At 35.1% G+C, this 25792-nt stretch overlaps 1 protein-coding gene and 1 pseudogene across 10 annotated transcripts in view; both read left to right on the top strand.

Moving 5' to 3' along the window:
- Nucleotides 1–25792, top strand: part of MEIS2 (Meis homeobox 2) — a 193237-nt gene that overhangs the window by 109716 nt on the left and 57729 nt on the right. The gene's annotated exons all lie outside the window — the stretch shown is intronic.
- On the top strand, nucleotides 12832–12950 carry LOC118600943 (annotated as a pseudogene).

The following is a 25792-nucleotide window of genomic DNA, read 5'->3' as shown; positions in this document are numbered from 1 at the left end:
GACAATGTTTTGGGGAGGAATTACACAAAATATTTGCTGTGCCAGTTCTGGGTGGGGAAATACTTGGAGCTTAATTTATTTTCTTTTTGCATTTTCTGTCTTTCCCAAATTATCTACAATGAGCACATACTAATTGGGTAATAATTAGTACTTTAAAAAAAAACATTTTAAAATAAAATGATCTGTGCCGTAGAATGTAATAAAAAGCACTCCTCAGTACCTGAAACGGGAATGCCAATGTGGCACAGCAGTAAGAGCACAGATTCTGGAGCCAGACTGGCCTGGATTCATCTAGATTCTGCTCCTTCCAGTGTTACCTCAGGCATGTCGTTTACCATCTCAGACTCTGCATCTGTAAAATGCACAGTTACTCTGAGGAATTAGCAAAAATGTATGTAAATCACCCACCACAGTCTCTGGCACATATTATGCCTTTAATCAAAGGTTAATCTTTATTGCTGTTGTTGCTGCAAACACAAAAGAAATTGGCCTGAAGACCAGAAACAGACTTGTACCGCTGAGGAGCAGCATGGATTAATTGTTAAGAAGTTTTTGTGTGTAATGAATCATCCTGTGAAATATAGATGTCCATGGTTTCACCACTTATTAAAATTTGTCACGTGTTACAATTTGTACTTGTAGAGTATGTGGCATTGTGAAGGGCTAGAAAGTTAATGCTTTCAATTTGGGTAATTTCAGGCCCTAAGCAAGGAATTTTGTGCTGAGTGAATGGAGTAGAATGAGGGTTGCTTGCTTAGACTCCTTCCTGGTTAGACATTTGATTCTGATTGCACTTCATTGTGAGGCCTGTGTTCACCAAAGCCCTGATTGCCAGAAATCATTCAAGAAAATAAAGATTGAACAGGTTCTTCTAAATTTTAAGAATTAAAGATAGGGAGTTTCACTAACAAAAGTGTTCTTTATTAGTTTTTACAACACATCAGACCTTTTGAGGATATTATGAGCTGATATTTATTAATATTAGTTGACTGTGTTCTGGACATGGCGCAACTAAGTAGTTAAGTACAAGGATTACCTTCTTTAATATAACAATTCTATGATGTAGGAATTATCATTCCTCTATTACATGAAGAGCCTAAGACTTAACCAAGGTAACATGCAGAGTAAATTCAATTGCAAGCTTGAACTTGATTCTATTTGATGTCAAAATCTATGCTCTTAAAAACTTTGCTATCCTACTTCCCCATTCCTTCCAATCAACAGGATACTTTTAAACATTGTGTATGTCTCATTTGTTGCTGTCTATTTCATGGATTTCATTTAAATCCTTTAAAAAATATTGATACCAGGCAAAGCCTGGTTTTAAGTAACTATAGAAAACATTCTTGAAAATTTGTTTTTCCTCAACTGATTTTGGTCCTAAAACTGTATCACTGAATTATTTTTATACTTACTTCCCCTCCTCTATTTGAGTTTTTAAGTTATTAAGGGGTTGTGTTTTACTCCTTTTTATACTAAATGCAAGCATAATGCTTGCCCGTAATAGGTGGTCAACAAACACTGAGTTAAATTGCATGGTCTTGTTGGTCATACTAAAACACAAATGAATAAAAATGATAATTTTCTCCTAATCTGTTAATTACTTCCAGCAAATTTTAAAATGGTTCAGTCTCAACCTTTAGGTCTACTGCTATATGTCTAGATTTTTAGGCACCTTCAGTCTCTATCAGCTATGGTTTATCACAGTATTTAAGCACTGATATTTCCAAATGGCATATCATATATGTATTAATATTACACATGCATATAGTTATGCCCAGAACAAACCAATGTCACTCACTTATGTTCATATTTGCTTTCTTAATGTCCTACAACTTTGAACTCACACAGGGAGTGACTGCATGTCAACATCATCTCTGTTGTATGCTAACCAAAACAATAAACAAATAGTTGGAAGGAAAAAATGAATTTCTAGTTCTACTGCTCACCAGTTTTGTGACATTAAACACTTAACTTACCCTCTCAGAAGCTCAGTTTCTCAAAGATGAGGCTGGTAATATTTATCTTGCAGCATTATCAAGAAGGGGAAAACGAATGTGTATATATGCAGAGCCTTCAGTAAATTTACGGGACACTGAACAAAACCTAATTTTTGTTGTTGTTGTTGTTGAATCCACCGCCTTGCCTTCAAAAATTTCATGATTCAACTTTGAATAAATTTGAAGAACACTGAAACACAGACTGTAATTGAAAAAACAAGAAGAGGGGAAAAGCAATCACAGGCTCTTGGGGAAATATCGGCACCTCAACAATATCGGGGAAAAGCTTCAGTTTACTGAAATTCAGACAGCATTCTACAGGCAGTTCAAACTATACTGATTTGCAGAACATTTCGGTTTGCATAAATAAAACAATAAAAATGTTATTGAGCTATTCCATGGAAGAGATGCATACCTGGTAACGTAAGACTGTGTTTTCATGCAGTTTTTATTCAAGGCAAAACATAAACCGGTGAAAGAAAAACAGAAAGTGATAAGTAACGTGACTATATTTTCCACGAACATATGGTGGATGTTTAAAATGAGATATGTCAGCTATTAATTCCCCAGGTGCTTGCCTCAGTCTCAAAAATAAGGTTGTTCTACGGAGGGATTTCCCAGCTTTTTATATTTTGAGCTTTGGGAAAATATGAGACTGACTCTTCTCTCATGGGCACGTGTTCCCAAGAATATTACAAAAGCATTTTGTCCTGATTGACACACAAAAGGTGCCAAGAGCACTTCTGGTGGGTTTGTCTGTCCTATATGCTATTATTCTCTCACTCCCAAAACCCAGGAAAGCAAGAAACAGGGGAAAGACCGTTCTAGACCAAAAGTTGCTTGGAGATTTAATAGGAGGACCTGGTTCCTCATGGCTTCTCCATCTGATCCTGGATTTATGTTAACCCTTGTAAGCCAAGGCCACACACATAAGAATCCAGGATGTATGAGGTGGAGTGAGGGTCGCCTGGAAAGAACAAGATCTTATTTCAACATGATTAAATGCCTTCTATTTGGGAAACTGACTTTTTTGTTTCTATTTTTCATATATTTAAATGTTAGCATGTCATGTTATAGCTCTGAAATGATTTAGGAATTCAGGAGAATGTAGAGAACCGTTGAAATGTTGGTATACATAAAATGACTTAATTTTCACAGTGTAAACATTTTTATTTTGGGAGCGTAAAAATGTTGCAAATGAAGTAGCTGGACTTATTGACCTTCTTGAGGTCAATGTCTGCAGCTTGATGGAAAAGAAAAGTACAGCAAACGAAAATAGGTAGGCTCTTGAAATATGAACACTTAGCATTCTGAAATCTTTTCTAATTTCAATGTGATGTTTGTGTCTTAAACATAACATGTAGATTCAACATTCGTCCCGATGTAGAATTTTCTAAATCACGAAGAGCATGCATTTCATAAGATGAGGGTTCATCTTTTACCAGAAATTTTGGTGACACTCTCCAACTTTATAGGAAATGGAAATGTGACTGATATGTATTAAGATGATTTCAAAAGCAAGGATAGAGGATGCTCTTGATTGAAAACGGTATTTGGAAAATGAGAGGACTGATGTGAAAATATTGCTTAAGTAGATGTTTAGAAATGTGTAATTATTTATTTTAGTAGGTATCTATGGACAAGGTACATCATATTTAAGCAGCAGAATGTCAATTTTAGAAATCAGTGGATGTATGTATCTCACAAATATCTCAAACGGAATGTCAGTGTTTTCCAAATGTTAAACAATGTCATTAGTTATTAGGTTTTTAAAACTCAAAGTATAGTTATAGTTTTTAGCTTTAATGTTTTAACTTCTTATTTAATCAGCTCCGGTCACCATCCCAATTCTCCCATGACCTGTGAAGTGTTATTATCCTGTTTCATAGATATGCAAACTGAAGTTCAGAGAGTAGGTGAAAACTAAAGCTCAGTATTTTTCTACAGCTGTCAAGTACAAGGCACATGTAAATACAGACTAGTTCTAATGGATACTTAGCAGATTTAAAATACAGTTCTTAACCCCGTGCAAAGAAATCTTTTCTCGGTGCTAAGCAGTAGAAGCAGTTTCAACTGATTCATAAATAACACAAATAGGTTTCAAACTCAGGAGTCAGGGAATTTTTCATTGCTTTTGATGCGCAGAAAAAAGTAGTTCTATGAATCTTCTCAACTGAACCCTCTAAATTCTGCTTTAGGAAAAAAAAAAAAACAAAGAGAGTGTTATGAACTCGAGTCTTCAACCTCAGTACAATTAAGGTTATTAGGAAACCAGGAAAATGGTGGTGGTGAGTAGTGTCCCTGGGGCTCCTTAGAACCATATGGCAATACATCATTGAAAGAAAAAAGGAACAGGAAGAATAAAATCTTTTAAAAGGCACGGGACTAATAAGTGGATCTTTAAAAATAAGTGTCACAAAAGCACATACAGATGAAGAGAGAAATTATAGAGGTTCTTTGTGGATGACCACTATTGGGTTACTTATTCCAAAGGTGGAGAAAAATTAATAAGCTGCTGTATTTAAAAACCCAGTAAGTGGTAATTCATCCTTCTAAGAGGTTTAACTTCTGAGACAAAGGAAGACAGTGACGCATGCACAAAAGATCTAGGAGATGTGCTCCCGCGGCGTATTTTAAGGATCCTGTGAGTAGCAGAAGGGCAATTTGATGATCTTTCCCCACTTCTTCAGCTAGGCCACAATTGAATCATTTGGTCCTATCCATTGAGCAGTGCCTGTTTTAGCATAGATGGAATTATTATTTAATTTCAAGCTCCTTACAAGCGGCTTGAGGTTGCTTTTGTGGGCTCTTCTTGGAATCTTAATTCCGCCTTGATACTCATTTACTGACTCATTCATTCCACAGATATTTATCAAGTACTTCTTTTATGCACCACCCTCTGTGCTAAGCACTGAAGATAGTGGTGGATAAAAAGAGTAGGTGCAGCTGCTGCCCTTGTGGTGCTTATAGCCTGGTGAAAGGACAGGTGGAGTAGAAATCTGAAGGAGAAATCTAAAGAACGTGAGTGTATACTCGGAGGAAATCGAGGTGATCAGAAAGGCCAGCATCGATTTAGTTCAGATCTGAAGTAGAAAGATGTAGGCATTGTAGAGGCAAAGGGTAGGGCATAAAGGAAGAAGCTGGAAACAGCATGTGTAAAGGTCCTGTGACAGGAGGAAGCAGAGTAGAGTTGTGGAAATGCAAGGGTAGTGTGGATTGAGGGGAAATAGCAATAGTAGAGCAACATGAGTCTAGAGGCTTCCACCCAGGTTATCTGGTGCCTTGAAAGCCATAAGAAACATTTTGATTTTTAGCCTGAAAGCAGTAGAAAGCCATTGAGTGACAATATCAGATCAGCCCTTTGCAATGATCATTCTGACTCTAGTATGGAGAATAGATTGCAGGAGGGCCAAAGTTAATGCTAAGAAACTAGTTAGGGTATATCATTTTATAAAACTCAGTCCTTTCAGTTATACTTTATTTTTTAAGGTCTGTTGTCTACCTACTGTATTTTATCATAACTTTTTTTATGCTACTGAAATAAACAGATTTTTCTTTTTAAAAGCTTTTCATTGACAACAAAATGAATCTTATGAAAATTTTTTGCACCTGAAATGAAAAGCCTTATTCTCATTATCTCAATACAATTAGTTTTACATTCAGATTTTCTTTCCCATTTCTGCATGGTCTTCATATTCATATTGCGATGTCTTTATCCTATTCCATTGAAATGTATTAAAACTTAATTACCTATTGCTCTGCACTTAGAACATTTAGGCAAAAAATTTCAACCAAGGATGACAGGATCAGTGAGTGAAATGCTGTCCAAATATATTCTTTTTCATTTCTCAGCAATTGAAACTAAGTTCGGAGAGCATATTCTGCCACTTTCAACCCCAATTATATGAAAATCCCCCTTTTTGAAGAATGCAAAGTCTCCTAAGTCTCCTATTTGTATTGAGAATAAGGCATGTTGCTTATGCTGTTAAAGAAATATTGATTTCTGACCATTAACTAGAATACTTAGCTTTCATTTTTCTTCTTTTTACACAAATTGTATATATTGTGTTCCCCCCAGGGAGAACATAAAAGTATTTTGTGTTATGGAAGCTTCATTCTAGAATCTTATTGCCTTTGAGGTGAATAAATGGAAGTCTTGCTATCACTGAAACGGACCTATTTTTTCTATGTAATAAGGCGTACAATACAAGGTTGAATTTGGCCCCAGAATTTCTGAAGTTCCAAGCCAGTTTCTTATGACCAAATTTAGCTTCCAGCTTTCAGCTGATGAGAAGCTTTGGCATATAAGCCTTCTAATTTTTGTTCAGCAGAGATCTCCTTGGCTGTTTTTAATACAGTTTTAAATTTCGTATTACCAAGTGGTGCTTAAGTATTTCTTAAGGATTGACTGCTAATACTTGCTCAGAAAACAGTGTACCTTAAAGGTACTTTATACCACCCTTTGAGGTATTAGAATGAAATGGGTTGGCACCCAAACATTTCAATATGCTATAGCAAATGAAATATGGTCAAAGAGGTTTTTATGTTCTCTGACTATTCCTTTGTTTCATTACTAGCCAGAGGCAAGTAAATCAACTTTACCTCTCCTCCACGATTTATTTTTATCAACTTCTTAGGAAGTTGAGGGCTTTTTGCTTATTCCTTGAACACATAAAATGGGAAAATTAAAATTTTTAAATGTTTCTTATCTATTTATCTGTTGATGAGATGTCATTTAAACACATTTAATATTGCTAATTAATTTAATTACACATACTGCAGTTGCATTAACACGTTTTCTATTATCTGCTGTAATGTGAGGCAGTGCCCCCCCACGGCCACCCTAACTTAAAGCTTTAATTGCTTTCCCTTAAGCCTCAGCTTATGTTTGATTTATCTGATTTCTTTGTATAAAGATTCTCTAGTTTATGATGTGTACACAAGTCATTAAGTTGGTGTTGATGTTTATGCAGTGAACTTGCCAACTGGTTACAGCAGACATCCCTTTATGAATTTATGACAGGGCAATAAAGACAAGTGTCAGAAGCCCCTTGTCTGGGCAAGGAACCACTTTCCTTGTGCTATGTTGGGGACAATAATGTGGACACTTCCCTTAATTTGCATAGCGAAGGGCAATGTTGAAATCCAAATTTGTCAAATTGTGAGCATCTCTGATCTACTGCAGTGAGAATGTGTTGTGCATGACAGGGGGGGAGAAAGAGAAAGAGAGAGAGAGACACTCCTTTAAGTGTTTGCATTTTGAAACAAAACTATAATGTATTCAAGGTTTTTGACCGAGAGCTCATTCTTTGTAAACCTGACTGGGTATATATGTTGGTTATTATTATAGAATCTGTGTCAATAATCCAAAATTTCATCAGCTGTGACAAGTAAAACGAACAGTTGAAGAGGGCTATCATTTTTTTTATTTAAATTTTTTTTTTGCAAAAATAGGCCAAAATAGATAAATATTCTTCTCAAGTATTATGTAATAAGAAGCTGAAATTTAGGGTTTTTTTTTTTCATTATAAGAAGATCTTCAAAGATTATAGGTGTGAGTTTAATTCAATAATTCTTTTGCAGACACAAGTCTTCCTGACTGAGAGTACAAACCTGCTAATTTAAAAATTGTATATGTGTATATCGGTACTGGTTTGATTGTCTTCACCTTTTTACTTAGTAATATTTTAAGTTTGAAGTCATAAAAGTTTATTCTTAATTTTTTAACATGTGCCACAGAAGATTTATCTCAAAGTATTATTTATTTCAAATTTTCCTGTGCATGTTTGTCTTCATATAAGTGATAACTGCAAATAACCAAAGAATTAAGATAAAATGTAAGAGCTCCAAAACATAAGAAGGGCAAGCCAAATAAGGGAAAAAACACTTTCACATTTGAAGAAAAGGATGGATGATCAGGGAGGTGGAGAGAAGGAAGGAAGGAAGGTGTTCCAGATGGTTCTGAAATTTGCACAGTAGAGGAGAAGATTCTCAAATGTCATGTGGTTTTCTGAAGAGACAAAAACAGGACTTTAATGTTGATGACAGAGAAGATAAACTGGAAGTGAGATAGTGAAATTCATTTTTATCTACATTTCCTCCCAATTCTCACCCTTTGTGGAATGTCTTTCTCTTCATGCTGAGAAAATTCAAAAAATTAAATGCAGTTAAAGAGTGCAGACTAAGAGAAGAAATGCAACAGTATCTAATTAGCAAGATTGTGCTGATGAGGACTTGAAATATTTGCTACTGTTTACAAATTAAAACAACTAAAATAGTATAGAATATTTTTTAAATGCCTCCAGCAAATAATTAAAAGAAAAGAGTAAGTTAGGGACGGTTTGGATTTCAGTATGAGCAAACAAAATGAAGAGGACTGGTTTTGATCTGTAGCAGTCCTCTATTTAATGGATACATTTTTACCAGAATCCTCTTTATAAAGTTCTGAGTTAAGCACATGCAAAATAAAGAGCTAGATGGCTCCTTTCGTTGACAACCTTACTCTCTTGTTGGAGAGGCAAGGCACTCAGAATCTATAATGCAAGGCGGTATATGATCTCTCCTCCTTGAGTAATATGAAGAAAGTGGGACCCCGATATCAGTTGATTTCTTTGACGATACAAGTGAATCTTTTTTAAACCTACACAAACTTGATGAAAAATCCAGCCGCTTCATCAGCTTCCTCAAAAAATTCAACCATATTAGGGTTTTTTTTTTGAATTCTCTAGTTTTACTGAAGATTTGTAGTGACACAGGGAGGTGTCACATCACACAGCACATGTCACTTGAAAAGTTCCCTTTATACCCATCTCATCCCAAGTATCGCCTCTTAACCTTGCTTATTTCTCCATCTCTTCTCCTAGGCAGCTCTCAACACAGCTTGTCAGCCCTTCATTAGGCAGTATAGCTGCTGGCTTTGACAAGAAACTCGGCTGCCACTGGACGCCAGGCCTGGGAGATTTATTTTAACCACCATTACCCAACCCTCAAGCTTATCAAAGATACTTTTTAATAGAGCTGATTCTTCCCAGAAAGCAATTATTTATCAGCATCTAAATAAAATATTCTCCACATGATTTCTTTTTAGGAAAAGAGAGAAAGAATCACTACAAAGTTGTGATCAAAGAAGATCTTGAAGAATGGTATATCAGTCAGAATAGGCTATGTTATGCCGCTTTGACAAATAGTACGAAAGTCTTAGTTACTTAACGTAATAAGAATTTATTTCTTGGGTACCCAAAGTCAATGATGAGTTCACGCTACTCTCTGAAGCAGCTGTCCTCCATATGCAAGCTCAGCATGTAAGGTTTCTTCGATCTCGTGGCACCTCTATTTCAACTAATAGCCCCACGACTGTAGCAGTAAGAGAGAGGGCCTGGAAAGTTCACAGTGGCAATTAATTTCTTCAGCCTAAACAATACATGTCTCCTCAGTCGCAGTCATTTGTCTAGAACTAGTCACATGGCCCTGCCCAATTCATGAGGTAGAGAGGTACAAAGGGGCTGGGAAACACAGGTTTTTGTGTCCATAAAAATGGGAGGAGAGCCCCAAATAATGGAGAACATTTGAAATATCCACAAGATAGGAAGTGTTTTGATGGCAATGATAAAGAAATAAAGGGGAAAAGAAGCCAGTGTGGTTTGGCTGAGATTTTACATATATGTTATAGAATAGTGCGATATAGGTCTGGAAAGATAGGTTTGGGCCAGATTGTGAAAAGCCTTTGAATTCAGGCTAAGAATTGGTTTTATTGGTGACATGGAGCCATGCAAGTTTTGAGAAAGATATGAATGATCCATGCAATATCTTGTGTGGGTGCTGGTGATGGTTGCAGGGGCCGAATTATAGTCAAATTTAGAGACTCAAAGACCAATGAAAGATTTTCTTCCAAATTGGCTAACTATGAGGTAACACCCAAATTGTGATATTCCTGGGGAAAACATAAAAGATACTATACTAATTCATCTCCTCACTACACATGCCCCAGTGGAAGATTTTATTTGTACCCTCTCTCACTTTATTTAACCACTGCCTTTAAAGAACCCACCTTTTTAGGACTCATTAACAGACAAATAAGATACTGAAAACATTCCAGAGGCTATTTGTATTTAGAAACACTGGTGCTATTATGAGCATTTAAAATGCATTAAGGTATCAGGAATCAGCTGTGTTAGGATAACAGGATTTATGTGGAAAGCTCCAACTATGTGGCAGAGAAATGATTTGTGACCTTATCACCCAATATGAATGAATAAATAGCTACTATGTGTTATATGTTTAATTATTATGTGCCAGACACCATGTTAGTACTTTAGTCCTTTAAGATGACCTGCAAGACACAGGATGGTCTGACATGGGCTGCTTCTCTAGCCCTGCCTTGCACTCAACCCCTCTCATTCTGCTGTGGGACTATGGCACCCATGCTCTGACTTCACTCAAGTCTCTCTGCTCAAATACCACTTTCTCACCTTCTCAAAATGCCCTCCCTGACCACCTATATAAAAGATCAGCATTCCCAGTCACTTTCTATTAGTATAGAAGTGACCTTAATGAAGTTTCTCTTCATAAAATTTATCACCTCCAGGGAGATTATATATTTTTCTCCATTGCCTATGTCACCTATCAGAATATAAGTTCCATGAGGGCAAGGATTTGTCTCTTCTGTTTACTGCTGTATTCCAATGCCTGTGACAGTTCCTGGCACTCAATAACTATTTTTCCATTAATTAGTGACTTATTTAAACCTCCTAAGACCCCTTTGAGGTAGCACTGTTAATTTACCCATTTTATGATTGAAGAACCTTAGTCCTAGGGTGATTCAGTAGCCTCTTCGAAGTCTCAATTGCTAATCCGTGGAGCTAAGATGAAAAGCCAGGATTGTCTGTTTCCAGAGCTCATATGTTTTGCCACAGTACTGTTCTGGTGATCCTACACTCACATCATGGTAATTAAAAATTGCTGTAAAAATTATTCTTTAAGAATCTGAACATTCAATGTATATGCTTGAACCATTTTTCTAACAAATACATGTATGTGTGTGTGTGTATATATATATAAAATACAATAAATATTTCTATATGTATGAGAAAGCAAACTGAGCTCCACCCCATCCCCCCAAAATAGATGTCTCGTGGAGCTAATAGAGGGTGATCTTGAAGAGCAAATTTGCTCACATGGGCCAAATGTTTCCTCCTGCAAAGTGGGCTGCTTCCCAAAAATTAGCCTCACTCAGAATGAATTATTAACCCCAGCATCCTGGCCAAGTTCCCACTTGGATAGTCTAAGAACTGTTCAAAACTTGGAGTCTATTGAAATTAGCCTGGCTTGATTGCAATCTCTGCATTAATTGTGATATAATAGAGTTTCTCCAGAGATTTGTGCATATATTATTCTAATTTGTATAGACTGGCTTTGTCTCTTAAATATTTTTAGTTTCTTTTTCTTCTTGTAAAATATGACCTGAATTTCTTTATAATTTTTTTAAGTTGGCTGCATGAATATGGGAGTTCCTTTTTCCTTAGATTTGCCAAACTTTTCTCACTTGAATGACTATTTAATCTCTTGGTCATCATCGTAGTACGCTGCAGACATTAGCCACCAGAAGCTTACAGGTTTCTAACTCTTCTGCACAAGTGCAAGTATAGCCTGGGTAGAGACAAAAGTTACTCAATGAATTTTTTTCTAATTGTTTCAAGTTCCCTGCCCTCAAGGAGCTTATGTTTTAGTGGGAGGCACATGTATGTTAAAATTTAAAATAACTGATCTGTCAGTAGGACTCTTTAGGACTGTCAGACTCATAAAAGTATGGCTATTAATTTCTTCAGACGGTTTTGTTAAATGATGTAAACCATTTATTTTTCTTGGCCATGAGCAAGCACTGTAATGTCACATTCTGGAGAGACAGAAACATATTAATTTAGTTAAAATATCATTTTGCTTAGGTGAAACTAAAACAAATACCTTAAAAATCCATTGTGTTTTGTGGTTTTGATGGCAACTGTAGACCTCATATAATTAGTCAAACTTTGCCAACATCATGTGATTATTTCTTTTTATAAGTTAGCCTTCCTTGTCTTTAATTCTGCCTGGATCACAAACAAGTGATAAGTCACTTATGCTTCCTGCATTCAGTTCTTTACCTTTATCAAGTGAGATGAGACAACGGATATGAGCCATGTGCACTTAGAACTTTAGCAGCTAATATTAGAAAAATGCTTTGAAAAGGACAGATGGAAAGAGCTATAAATGCAATTGCTAATGGATTTATGTGCTCTCTCTCTCTCTCCTTCCAACCTATTTCTACTAGTATTTTCCAAAAAATTTCCCAGGGCTCCACCTGAAGTGTGACCTGATGGCACTGTAGCACATGTGTTTCCTGAGTCAGTTGAGTGTTTCCAAAATGTATCTGCACTTTAAATTCAAATGTTTATCCACTAGGGTATGAAATCATGGAAAGTGTTACTGCCTTAGTGTGGCAGTCAAATACTTCTGCTTAGATTATTGTTGTAAGCTCTGTGGGGCTTTCTACAGGTTTTCCCCCATCTATATCTTAGTCAGTAATGGGCCTAGAACTATATAATTCTTTGTGGGGAAAAAAACAATTCAGATTTTTAGTAGAGTATGCCTTTAAATTTATGACATGCAGAAACTTTCCATCCCCTCGCCGTCAGCCTCCTCCCAACTAGGTGGTTCTAACTACTAAATGTGAGAGGTAAAAGCTGAATAGCTGTACACTGATGTTCACTGATGTTTCTCCTGCTTCCTCTGTGCACTTGAAACGAGACACTCCATGCTTCAGTCTCAGAGGAAGCATTAAAAAAATACGCATTTAGTCTACGGCCATGCCACCCTGAACACACCTGATCTCGTCTGATCTCAGAAGCTAAGTAGGATCAGGCCTAGTTAGTACTTGGATGGGAGACCACCTAGGAATAGCAGGTGCTGTAGGCTTAAATATATATATATATATATATACATTCATTATTTTTTCATTTATCAAATATTTATTGAGATTATTAAGCACTTTTCTAGAAGCTGAACAAAACACAGAAGTGAAAATCCAGGTGCTTATTAATAGATCCATTAGAATGTTTTATTTGGCATTTCTTGTAAACATCTAAATTTCTTCATAAAAAATTAGAAGAGCATTAGTCCATTGGGGCTATTAATTGTTTTGTGAGAACATTATTTATGACAGAACTCACTTTAGCAAATAACAAACTCCCTTAGTAATTCAATTCATACTTACTATGAATTGTATTCCCACATGCCCAAGAAGTTAAAGGAAGTACTGTCTCTAGAGAGTGGTTTTAGTTCTGTAATGTCTTTAGCATTCCTATCACTTAAGATGAAAAGGGAGAATGTGTTTAGGAGTTTAAGGAAAAGAAAAGAGCATAACAAGTCAAATGCCAAAATACCAATCTCGTCACTGTTTGTCCATTGCTCCCAGATACCTGGTTTGTTAAATATGTAACCCAGGACTTGGCAGCTATTCATTAAAGTTTGTAGAATTATACAGATAGCATTATGACAAAAATGCACATAGGTTTATTCATTCCTTATAACAGTATATTCCCAGATGATTTCAAAATTGTCTCGTTATGTTCTAAAAAAAGATTAATACCTAATAAAGTAGTGGTTTTATACATTTCTTTCTGAGTTTTCTTCTTGTATTGTACACTGAATGAAAACTTTAAATATTCAAATACCTGAATTGAAAAAAATCTTCCCTTTAGTTCTGCCGGATCAAACCTGATACTAAATGATAGATACTGATTGTCAGCTGGGACTGTCCAAAGTAGAAGAGCTTGTCAGTGTAGTTTCCTCCAATATCCAGATGAAATCTAAATCATAGTCTTGTGTGGGGAATCAAAGTCATGAGTAGGATGGTGATTTTTATATCACTTTTGACCTCTTTGAGATATTGTCTGGTTCCTTCTATTTACCTTTAACTAAAAATTGCCCTCTCTTACCTCTCCTAAGAAAATGTCCTTATTTCAATAAAGCATGATCAATACTTTTATATATATACACGTGTGTGGTGTGTGTGTGTGTGTGTGTAAAATACCTTGGATTTACTTAATGATTTTCTGCTAGAATCTAAAGGCCATTTGTGGCTTATTGCTTGCCATGTGGCAATCTTTAAGTGTTTTGCTAACTTCTTAGAGAACTAAACCTATTCAGTTTATGTTGTATGAAGGTATATTTCTAATTACTCAAAGAGTATTTAAATTACTTAAATATTTAAATAATGCATATAATTCAGTCATGAGTAACTCATGAGTAGTGAAGGTCCTGTCAGACTTTACTTTAAATTACATTGTTTCAAATGAAAAAGATATACTAGTAATTTCTAATACTAGGAGGAACAAGAGGTAGCTATTGCTTTCTATAAAGTCCTACCACTTAATGGATTGACAATATGGCCAGGGCAGTAATTCACATAGTCATATTTTTAATTCATTCCTCATTATTTCTCTTTCTTTAATCAAAGTTGATAAGCAAAATCAATGCAAACATAGTAGAGAGGTAATTAGAACACTTTCTGCTGAGGTCATTGTGGCTACCCAAGCTACGAAGAGCCTTTTCTCAGTATATTCTGATTTGTTGTCCAAATTAGGAAGAAAATAGCCACATACTAATATTTAAGTAAGCTATATTAGCATATATTCTTATTGTTTTGTCATTAAAACTTTTAATTTTTGTGTCTATTTTATTTTAGTCTATATATTTTTAACTTATTTTGATTAATTCAACATAGCATTTAATTATGGCGGTAAAATGTTAAATATTCTCAAATGATTTGATATTTCAATATTAAATCACTTTTGTCTTGAATGAGTGAATGTTTAATCAATAGATATCCAGAGTCATGAATGCATATATTTTTACGGACATATATATTTTTATTTTGTTTGGTTATGACATGGATTAGATAGTTTGTAACCTTATATACTTAATTATCAGAAGAAACATATCCATAAGAATGTTGAAAAGACATTTTAAAGGTGTTCTACTTACTGATTAGTTAATTTGCTTTAAATACAATTGAAACTCACAAATCGATTTTTTTCATCTGCTTAGAAACACCGTGTATTTAAAGTATTTGTGTGTTCTAACACTAAAGTAAAATAGTAACAGGGCCAGTACATGCACACAGATAGATAAATGTGGCAGTACCTTGTTCTGCCTCCATCTCGATATAGTTAATTTTCACTAAACAGCCTGCTCTAAAAAAGGGAAGGAAAAACAAGTTGATAAGATAAAACCGTGGGGAATTCCAAAATAAATACTGCTAACTGACCTTTTTTGATGGCCCAGTTAAGAGAGTTTTTTTTTTCTTTTATTTAATAGTATATATTGGTTGCTTTATTTACTAGTACCGAGCATAACTAATGTAAACACTTGGGCAATATCTTTGTCTTACTTTTCGTATTTTGTGAACAGGCATTATTGCTTTTTCTCTCACGTTTTAAAAAAAATCATGAATTTCAAAACATTTTAGGAATGTGGGACTCTAATTAAACAGGAAAAAGTCAAGGTTTTCCAGCACAACCTCACTTTTTCAGAGCATACATCTAAGTATATAGTTGCATCTGATGCTCACTTATATACAAGAAGCAGCTGTGTATTAGGAAAAATAAAGCCAATTTGTGGTCTCTAAACCAAGTTCCTAATGCTAGTGTTTTGCACCTTAGATTTTTCTCTTGGTAAACTGTAAAATGAAAGAATTAACCCTTATTAAGGAGTTCTGTTTCATTATAGCCACACTGGCTGAAACCTTCAGAATATGGCACAAAAAAAAAAAAAAATGTCACTATCAAGGTTCTCTTTTTAACCACTACTGTCCATCACAAGAAGTCATTAGTTTACAGCTACTTCCTTCTTATTTTTATGACTTTTTAACTTATCATTAACCCCATGCTCTTATCCTATACTCTGAGATGAGCAATGAAGATAATATCCACAACATTTCCATTGCTTACTCTAGAGATAATAACCTTTTCGAAAAAAAAGATAACCTTCAGTTTCTTTAAACAACCCCTTCCTCTTTAAATCCATGTTAGCTTTCTCTTGTCAAATTGGATTTTCAATGCCTTCTTAAAGTAAATTACACAAAATTATTAATAGCATAGTCCATGCAAATAAAATTGGTCTAAACATACTGGAATTGTTTATTATAGCTTATAAACTTGCTTAATAATTTCTTAATAATTACCTCACTTTTTATCCAGACTTATTTTCATGTTATTAAAGAAATGTTGTAGACTAATTGCTAACCCTCATTTCCTTCTAACTCAGTCTCACATGGTCCTGTGTCTGAGCCTGTTAAGTAGGATTGCTGTCAGAAGATTAGATACAAGTATCTTAGTTGTCTAGACATTATATAACTCTCTACCACATACTTCAGATCCTTGTTTTAAAGCAACCCCTTAGCCTTTTTAACAAAGAGAAAATAAATGTTTATAAAAAGTCTCGCACAGTTCTTTTCTACAGCTTAGTGTCACAATCTCAATTTGCCAACTTCCACTCAGTTCTCTACATATATAAAGTTTAACTCTTGTTTTAAATAAGAGCTGATTTTCATTGTTTCATATTTGATGAGGGATAGAGGTTGGTATTATCAGTGTCTTTGAGTGTCTCCTTCCTTTAAATCTCCCTTCTCATTCGCTATCTAACTTTTACCTCAACCAACTTCCCCTCCTCTCATTTCAAAACAGAATTTTTAGGATACAAAGAATTCACTTGTTTGCATTCTCAGACTTGATTAATGCAGCATGCATTTATTGATACCTCTTGCACACCTGACAGTGAACTAAATTCTAGAAGTAAAATATGGATAGCCAGTCCCTGCTCTTAAGGAGAGTGGAATCTGAGGAGAGGCAAATAAGCAATGTGCTGCAATGCAAAAGGGGAACCAAAGGGTGACATAGGAACCTATAGGTGTTTAGTAAATTACGAGATAAAACCTGGCTATTGGTATCTCTAATTCTTAGGTAGAAATAAAATATTACATAAGGAATGTTCTTTGAAATTATATGTGTAAAATTTCTTCTTGCTGGGAAAATCAGGAACATCTTATAGAAAGAGAGGTCCAATTAAGTTTGAGCAAGCCACTTCGTCTTATTGACCTCAGTTCTGTTAGACATAAAGTGAGAAAGTTCGAATTAGATAACCTCTGATGTCCTTTCTAGTTCTAAAATTCTGAGTCTGCGAGTTTTTCTTTTGCGGTTCACCGAAAAATCTAAATAGCTTAAACCTGTTTTGAAATATATTTCAACAAATGATCCATAAAATAAATAAGCACAAAATTCAATTTTTTGGAAAAGTGGTCCGGCTGTAGAACTGAGTGGCCCCATAAAATATTAATTTGGTCATAGTGTGGAAATGTGAAATGACTGTTAAATGAGTCAAGACCTTATTTGTGGCCTTTGGCTCATTTGGTAAGATTACCCATTAGCCACGTAGGCAGCATAACACGCATGGCTAAGCAGCTCATGGGAGCATCTTAACAAATATTAAATAAAAATTATCTTTCTCCAGCCTTAGGAATATATTTCTGTTATTTTCAAAATAAGACTTCATTCAGTTTTAAAGCCTCAGTCCGCAGGAAAATAATTATAGTAGTCCCTCCTTATCTGTAGGGTATCCGTTCCAAGACCCCCAGTGGATGCCTGAAACTACAGGTAGTACTGAATCCTATATACACTGTTTTCTCCTGTACCTACATACCTATGATCAAGTTTAATTTATAAGTTAGGCACAGTAAGAGATTAACAGTAATAACTAGTAATAAAATACGCTGTAATAAAAGTTATGTGAATGTGGTTTCTCTTTTTCTAAATAGTTTATTATACTGCACGCACCCTTCTTGTGATGTGAGATGATGCAATGCCTATGTGATGAGATGAAGTGAAGTACTCAGAATAGTGTGCAATTTAAATTTATGAATTGTTTATTATTGGAATTTTCCATTTACTATTTTTATTCTGTGCTTGACCATGAGTAACTAAAAATGTAGAAAGTGAAACCAGGGGTAGGGAGGAGCTACTGTATATTCGTTATACTTAAAATGGACTCTTCTGGAAGTATTTTCTATTGTGTTTTTCTAATATATATATTTTTCATCTTTTTGGAAATTTAGAAGTAGAATGAGTGTTGATGAATCTGACCACTTAATTTCATTACTTCTGCCTACATGAACTCCCTCTGTACATTTAGAATATGTATATGTGTAACATTCCTCTTTGCAGATGCAAAAAGTATTCCTCCTTAGTCCTAAGACTCTTAGTTTTTCCTTTTCAGTCATTAAGCATGGTTTCATTAAAAAAAATCCTTCTCCATTCTTCTGTTTTATCTATATCTTGATAATAATAAATTTAATAACTATTCTTAAAATCTCTTTATGGTAATCCATCAGGCTCATTTGATATTCTTTTAGCTTATCTAGAGAAGAGTGTGTGTTTCTCTTTACTCTTTTTAATGAAGCCTTCCTACTGTGGCTCTAAATATCAAACAAACATATTAATCTCTTAGGATCTGGCTATTATTAAAATATCTCAAACCTTTTCTGAATTTTAAAAGATGTGATTATTATAATTTAATCTATTTACTTCCATGTGAACTCACATGGAAATGGATTTCCTGAAATAGCCACATTTTCTTTCTCCCAAATATACATCTGGCATTTGAAAAAAAAAAAAAAAAAGCTAACTAATTTGAATCTGAAGTCTGGGTTTCCATGACACCAAACATCTGGATGAAAAGTAAAAAATCCAGTAGATGTTTTCAAATATCCAAATATTGTGTCAGTAAAACAGTTAAATGGCAGTCTGAATATTTCCATTTTTATCTGGGTATTTATGCATCATATACATGGCACCATCATTTCTTTCTAAGAGAAAACAATATCAATTTTGGAGATAATGTGTTCACAAACAAGTACTATTGAACACCTATTATATAGGAAACACTGTGTTAAGTGCTGTAGAATTCGAAGTTAAAGTCTTAAACTTTGTCCGCAAATGATTTATAGTCCCGTGAGGGTCATAGCACAACGTACACATATACATAGAAGACTGGGTGAAGGGAATAGAGACACCAGAGGGGAGGAGCGAAAACACTGTGGAATCGTTGGGGTGGAGATGAGCGGGGAGCAGGGCGGAGGGACCACTTCTTGCTGGGGAGGATTTTCCAACTGGATCCAGTGTTTGCACTGGTCTTGATGGACACGCCAGGATCGTGGAAATGTAAAGGAATGTTGTGATCACACAACGTTTGGCATATACTTTCCTTCAGCAGCTGGGAATTTTACTGAAATCAAATAACCCTAAATTAGCCAGATGATTGCAACAATTTTTGTGTCATTTTGCATTATCATAGTCTTTGGTTTCTGTAAGGTTTTTGAGTCTAAGTGTGTTTCTCAGGTATTTTGATTAATTTATATTCATCTCCCTTAAGAGTGTTAACTTTACACAAGAAACATACTGAAATTTACTCTCTGTATGGTCATTTTAAGAAACATTATAAAAATTCTACCTTATACTTTACTTTTCCAGTTTATATATAAATTTCCATAGTCCCACATACATTGCACACTTAAACATCTATCTTCCAAGTTAATCTATTGGAGTCACGACTTTGATAAGCTTTTTAAAATCCCAAATTCTCAAGATTTTTGCCATATTTGATCGCAGTCTGTAGGTATAGATTACAATAAAGTGGACTTTGTTCCTCTTTTTCCTCCTTTCCTCCTTCTTTCCTTTTTTTTTTTTTCCTTAAAGTTTAACACTAAGCAATCATTTTTAGCTGGAAGGGGAAAGGGAGTAAACAGAGAAAATTCCAGATAATCTAAATTGTGCTATGTGCATTAGGGCTAATTTATTGGCATAAGTAACTGAAAAGTAAAGGGTGGCTGATTTTAGGCGAAGCTGATTCCAAATGCAGAAACGACATCAGAGATCTATTCATTATGTCTGTTGTCTCTGCCTTTGTCTGTCTGGGCTTCATTCTCAGTCAGGCTTTCCTCATTTGGTGGCATCGGTGGCTATCAGCAACTCCAGGCATGTGTTCTGACTTAGTCACCCTTGGACTGATGGTCCTACTGATTGCCATTTGGGTTCCATCTTCAATGTAGCCAGAGTGACTATCTATGTTGATTGACTGAACCTGGGTCACCTGGCCACCCCTGAACACATCCCTAAAGTAAAACCAGGGTACTATTACCAAAAGAAAGGTGAAATGGTACTTAAGTGAAAAACTTAATGTTAGAGTGGTTTTCCCAGCTGTTACCACTGCTTGTTTCTGTGACCTGGGATATGATACTTAAGCCTTGTGAATGTTGGTTTCCTCATCTGTATAAATTAAATCTCAGGCCAGGGTTCTGTCTAAAGACCTTTTGACTCTAATATTTTGTGAGAGCTAGAGACAAGAATAAGACACCCAGAGAATCCATAGATTTACAAATAGTAACACAAAGCAAGAAATACATCATAATTCATGTAGAAGTGCTTTAGTTGTAAAAAGGAAGTTAACTTGGCAGTAGAAGAACAAAGAGTTTTTACTGCATCCTGAGGAGTGATTAGCTCAGACAGCTTGAAGGAGTGCATGTATGTGTGTGTGTGTGCGCGCGCGCGCGCGTGCGCGCACGCGTGTGTGTGTGTCTGTATGTCTGTGTGTGTCTGTATCTGAGTCAGAGTCAGTGAGATTCATAAATAACCATCACAAACCTTATTATTATAACCTCTATAAATATTTTATAACCCCTGTATAGCTTCGTTAATCTCTTAATTTTACTATTATAGAGACTGGGTCTCAGGCACAGTCTTGTTCAAGGCGACAGAATTACTGACAAAGCTTAAATGAGAACTTAAGTCTGTTCCCCCCATTCCTCCACTCTTTCTACAGATATTTAGAGACATTGAGACAGTGGGAGAAATACAAGTTTAAAAAACTCAAGGTTTTATCTTTAGGATATTATACTTAATCAAGACAAGATATATAAATAGGACATGACAATGAAAAGCTAAAAATTAGAAATACCATGTAAATTGCTATAAGAATTTAGTGAAAAGGAGATTACCTCCAACCATGAGGACATGATGGGTTTAAAATATCTTAAGTTTCTTGTTTTATCTTCAGATTTCATTGTAGTACACATCCTAATCATAGCATAGGAATTCTTATTTACATAAGAAAAAGGTGTTAAATTAATGACCATTGAATACATTTGACATTTGACATTTTAGGAAGATGCACTTATTTATTCAGTGTCCTCAGTACATCTACTTGTACCCCAGTTCAGTAAGCATGGTCCTAGGGCAATAAATGACATTTGCCCAATGCACATTCATTGTCCCAGGAAATTGCTTAGAGGGTTTCAAACACAAGTGACATCATCAAAATCAAGGTCACCTGGATTTAACTCTATAAAATGTGTGGTATCTTGGAGGGAAGTGAAGAAAAACAAGTGATAATCATAATGCTCAGTTTCTGAGTATTCGTTCAAACTAAGATCCTGCCCAACAAGTTACTTGATTACTTGTCTTAATGACTGTAGTACCTCACTTCAGAGAGCTTATCTAGTAAACTTTATAGACCAGTAGGTGAGTCAAACTCATAGGGTAGGAAAGTAACTTAAAAGGCAGGACTGATCCTAAGAGATGTGTCCCACTTTTAAAAATATCCAGTGATCAAGTTAGCATAACATAAGAGAATACATAATTGTATAAAAGAGTTAAATTGGTATTTAAAAAAATGCAAAATATCTGAGTTATCATTACAATAAATTAATTATAATTTTTAAATTGATTTTGGATTTTTAAAATATTGTTAAAAGCACTACACATGCAGGCAATATAGAGTACATAAACAAAAGTAAAACATCCACCTCTGTGCCCTACACAATACGAACCATTATTTAGTGTGTATTTTTCCAGATTTTTTCTTGTACTATAGACATAGATATGTGTATGTTAAATTATATTTATTTGTTTGTTTATGTTACAAATTGATAATACATATAGTTCTACAACTTGCTTTTCTTTTTTTTTTCTTACTTAACAATGCATGTGGACATCTTTTCATGAGCACCTCACATTTTATTTATTGTGATCCAGTTGATAGACATCTAGGGTATTTCCAGTTTTTTGTCCTTCCAAACACTTCCTTTTAAAATTTATTTATTTTTCTTCTAATTTATGAAATGATTAGAAATATCACTGGAAGCATTTTAAAATATCAGTATAGGTTCTTTCAATATAGAATAAAGTTTACGACAAATTGGTTTCACTTTGGACATCATTGGAGAACAGTTAATCACAAAAGAAGATTATCATTAAATGGTTTCTTCCCCCAAACTGTTCTACTGATAATATTCTCAGAATATTGTACATCTAATTCCACATACCTGATAAATCCAGTAAACCCCAAAAGGGGTGTCGTTGGTGGGGAGAATAAGAAGTCCTAACAAAGGTCAGTATCTTTTTTTTAATTGAAATAACATTGTTTATAACATTACATAAATTTCAGGTGTACAGCATTATAATTCAGTATCTGTATACACTCTAACATGCTCACCACCAACAGTCTAGTTTCTATCCGTCACCATATATTTGACCCCCTTTACCAATTTCGTCCTATCTTCCACCCAAGGTCAGTATCTGGAATGAAGATTATATCTTACTTTCAAATGAGTCTTTTAAAAAGGCAATTAAAAAATATTTTCTATCTACATTGAATCATGAACCATACATGTCAGTTATTCAAAATAAGAGGATCTTTGCGATCCACTTTTTCAGTTCAATAGTGGCCTTAGAATTATGTCAGGATTTGAAAAACTTTTACCTATGCTGGTTCTTTCTTGATGAAGGGAATTATCATCATCGCTATTATGTTACAGTGTGTGTTCTTATGAGTAAGTTGAGACACCTCTGAGCCACTGGACCAGAGTGGGTTGGCCCCCAACAGTGAATAGACTAAACTATAGCTTTAGTCCAAGAATATGGAAACTGACAACAAATTATTGCTTGTGGTCTACTTCCAGTTTTCAAGTGCAAACATACCAAAGTTTATTTTAAATTTGAACCAGTCAGACATTTAGTAATATACATCAAAGGAGAAGTGAAGGCTTCCCATGTTTATTATTTCAATATGATGTCTGTTCTAATAAAGTAGAAGAATGCATATGATAGACTACGTAGTAGAAATTCTCTATAGTTCCATAGTTTGGCCTCAAATATATACATATATTTGTAAATTAATCCAAAACACATTGCCATGGTTCCAATTCCTCTGAAAGCTGATTGTTTCCCATCCCTTTTTTAATTTTAGAAATAGAGTGGCTGTCTGCCAGAACACTTTCAGATAAACAGTCCACTTCATATATAAAAGGGGCATAGAATCATGAATGTTCAAAAACCACAGAATGTTATTTAAATAAGTCAAAGTTATTATGGTCTTCTCTATTAATTAAAAAAAAAAGCCATCTGTGCAAGGTGAATTTTGGTAAGGTCCCAATTTTCTTAATGATTGTGGATGGAATTTACAACTGCTTTCATAGTGAAAGTACAGCTCAGGGATTCCCAAGATAAAATGCACTGTTTATGTAATTTTGTGGCCATTTGACTGAATTTCTAATAAAGCACTGGAAGGAATTATTTTTATTCAATCAGAATTTAGAGTCATACTTGAATAAATGGGCTCTCCAGTAATGTCACCTTTCCACTCTTCTACTTCCTTAACATCTTAAACCTTTATTTCATCTAACACAGCTCTGTGTATATGTGTGTGTTTCTGCTGCTCTCTCTTTCTTACACACACACATATATGCACACATATGCATGCGCACACACACTGCACTACCCACGACCCACATTTTGTTGGAACTGTCTTGGGCAAATGCATCACAACAAGGAGTTAGACTAAACACACAGGAAGGAGAATGAAGAAGAAGCACATTGGACAGTATTACCAATAAAGAGCTATATGCTCATGTGATGAATCCTTATTTATTTTCATTTTCATTTTTGTTATTTGCAAAAGTTATTTCCATCGAGCAAATAACCTGTAAGCCTAGGCTTTCAAAATTTTAAAAGGACAAAATGTCAAAAGGTGCTCCTCCTTTGAATCTGGCAGGAAAATACCATCACAGGAAGGATTTGGGAATTTTTTTTGTTGGTAGTGGTGTCATTTTTGCCCCAACCTGTGTTTTCAGTCAATTAAAATTTGTACCCTAGGCCTTTTCCAGTTTGAAGCCACCCGGCGTCTGTGATGAGCAATCCCTCTTGTTTGTGCAGTCATTCATTATCTCCATTACCAAGAGGAGAATAGAGGACAATTACATTGTTTGGACGAATCAGAGTGTTAGGAGGAGTATTTGTCATGGTGGCAGAGTGCAGCACCTGACAGGCAACGATTGATGGCCGGGAATGAGTGTGAGTGGCCAGAGCGGCCTCATAGGATGCAAATTACTGACTGTGGATTCCAATTTATCCTGTTCATTTTTCTTGCCCGTGCTGAAGACCATTAGTGGTTTTTGAAGCAGGGAAGGGGTCATTACTAATGTGGGCAGGCTTGAAGCAGGAGGGGGAAGGAGGGGAAAAGCCTTCTGTAATTACACAGCTTTCAGGAACAGGCTAGAGGCCCTAGCCAAAAAAGTGTCAACACCTCACAATCAGAAAAATTTATTTTCATTTTATGCTTAACCCATATTAACTCAACATTATCATCTTTCTTTGTTAACATTTGCAGAATATTAAAAGCCTGGCTTCTATATTAATACAAATCTTATTAACCCCTTTTGCTATAGTGAGGATTTTGTTTAACCTAATGGCATTTGGGTTTGCTAATAAGTAATTGTGCACATTTTGGATAATGTATGCTATTATAGAAGATGGAATACCTGAAGAATGAAATCTTAGATGACTGAAAAACATTCTCTCTCTCAAACACTGGAATGATTAGAATGATCTGAATGGAATACTTTGTTGTCCTGAATGTCACCTTTTCGTAATGTTGATGGGAAATATTTATTACTAAAGTCTTTCTCTTTTATGAATGACTTTGACATGCTGGATAAAAGTTTACTTTTCTGTTTTAGAAAACCAGTAAATTTAGAGCAGGAACCTTTTTAACAGGCATGTTTCATAATTATGTACATGCGAGGAGTCCAGTATATCAAAGTAAATGCACGATTCTAAAATAACAGTCCTTGATTTCAGAATGATAGAGGAAAGTGGTTTGATGATGGGAAGATGGTTCATTACAAATGTTGATGAATTGTATTGAGAAGTAAAGACTTAAAAAATACTGAAACCTATGGCTTCATTCTCTTATCGCCATTCTTTAAGGTAAAATGTAAGAGTTCAATGTGAAAAATTGTATCTAATCGACACTTTTTGAGGTGTGGTCACAGTGTGTGACCCGTTAACCTAGAGCAGTAACCAGTGAAAATGAAAGAATCTTTCACTGTCCCTCAAAGGAGTGAACATAAATACACTGTCAGTAAACTCTATTGCATTGGTTGTCATGGCTTCCAAGAGTAGTTATGATTATATACTATGTGACTTTCCATACTTTTACTGTCAATAACCTCAGATTAACTAGGAAATGACAATGATGTTGAACCATCTCACAAAGTTAACATAGGCAACATAGGCTTTATATAGATTTTCTAGGAAGCAAAGTAAAACGTGCCCAGAAATAGTTCCCTTAGTGAAACGAAGTGATTGTGGATAACCAAAATTCGTCATGACGCTATCACAAAAGTGCTTTACATCCCTGACTGATGAAAG

Source organism: Rousettus aegyptiacus, unplaced genomic scaffold (assembly GCF_014176215.1).
Source record: "Rousettus aegyptiacus isolate mRouAeg1 unplaced genomic scaffold, mRouAeg1.p scaffold_m13_p_3, whole genome shotgun sequence".
Lineage (NCBI taxonomy): Eukaryota > Metazoa > Chordata > Mammalia > Chiroptera > Pteropodidae > Rousettus > Rousettus aegyptiacus.
This window is presented reverse-complemented; position numbering and strand designations above follow the sequence as displayed.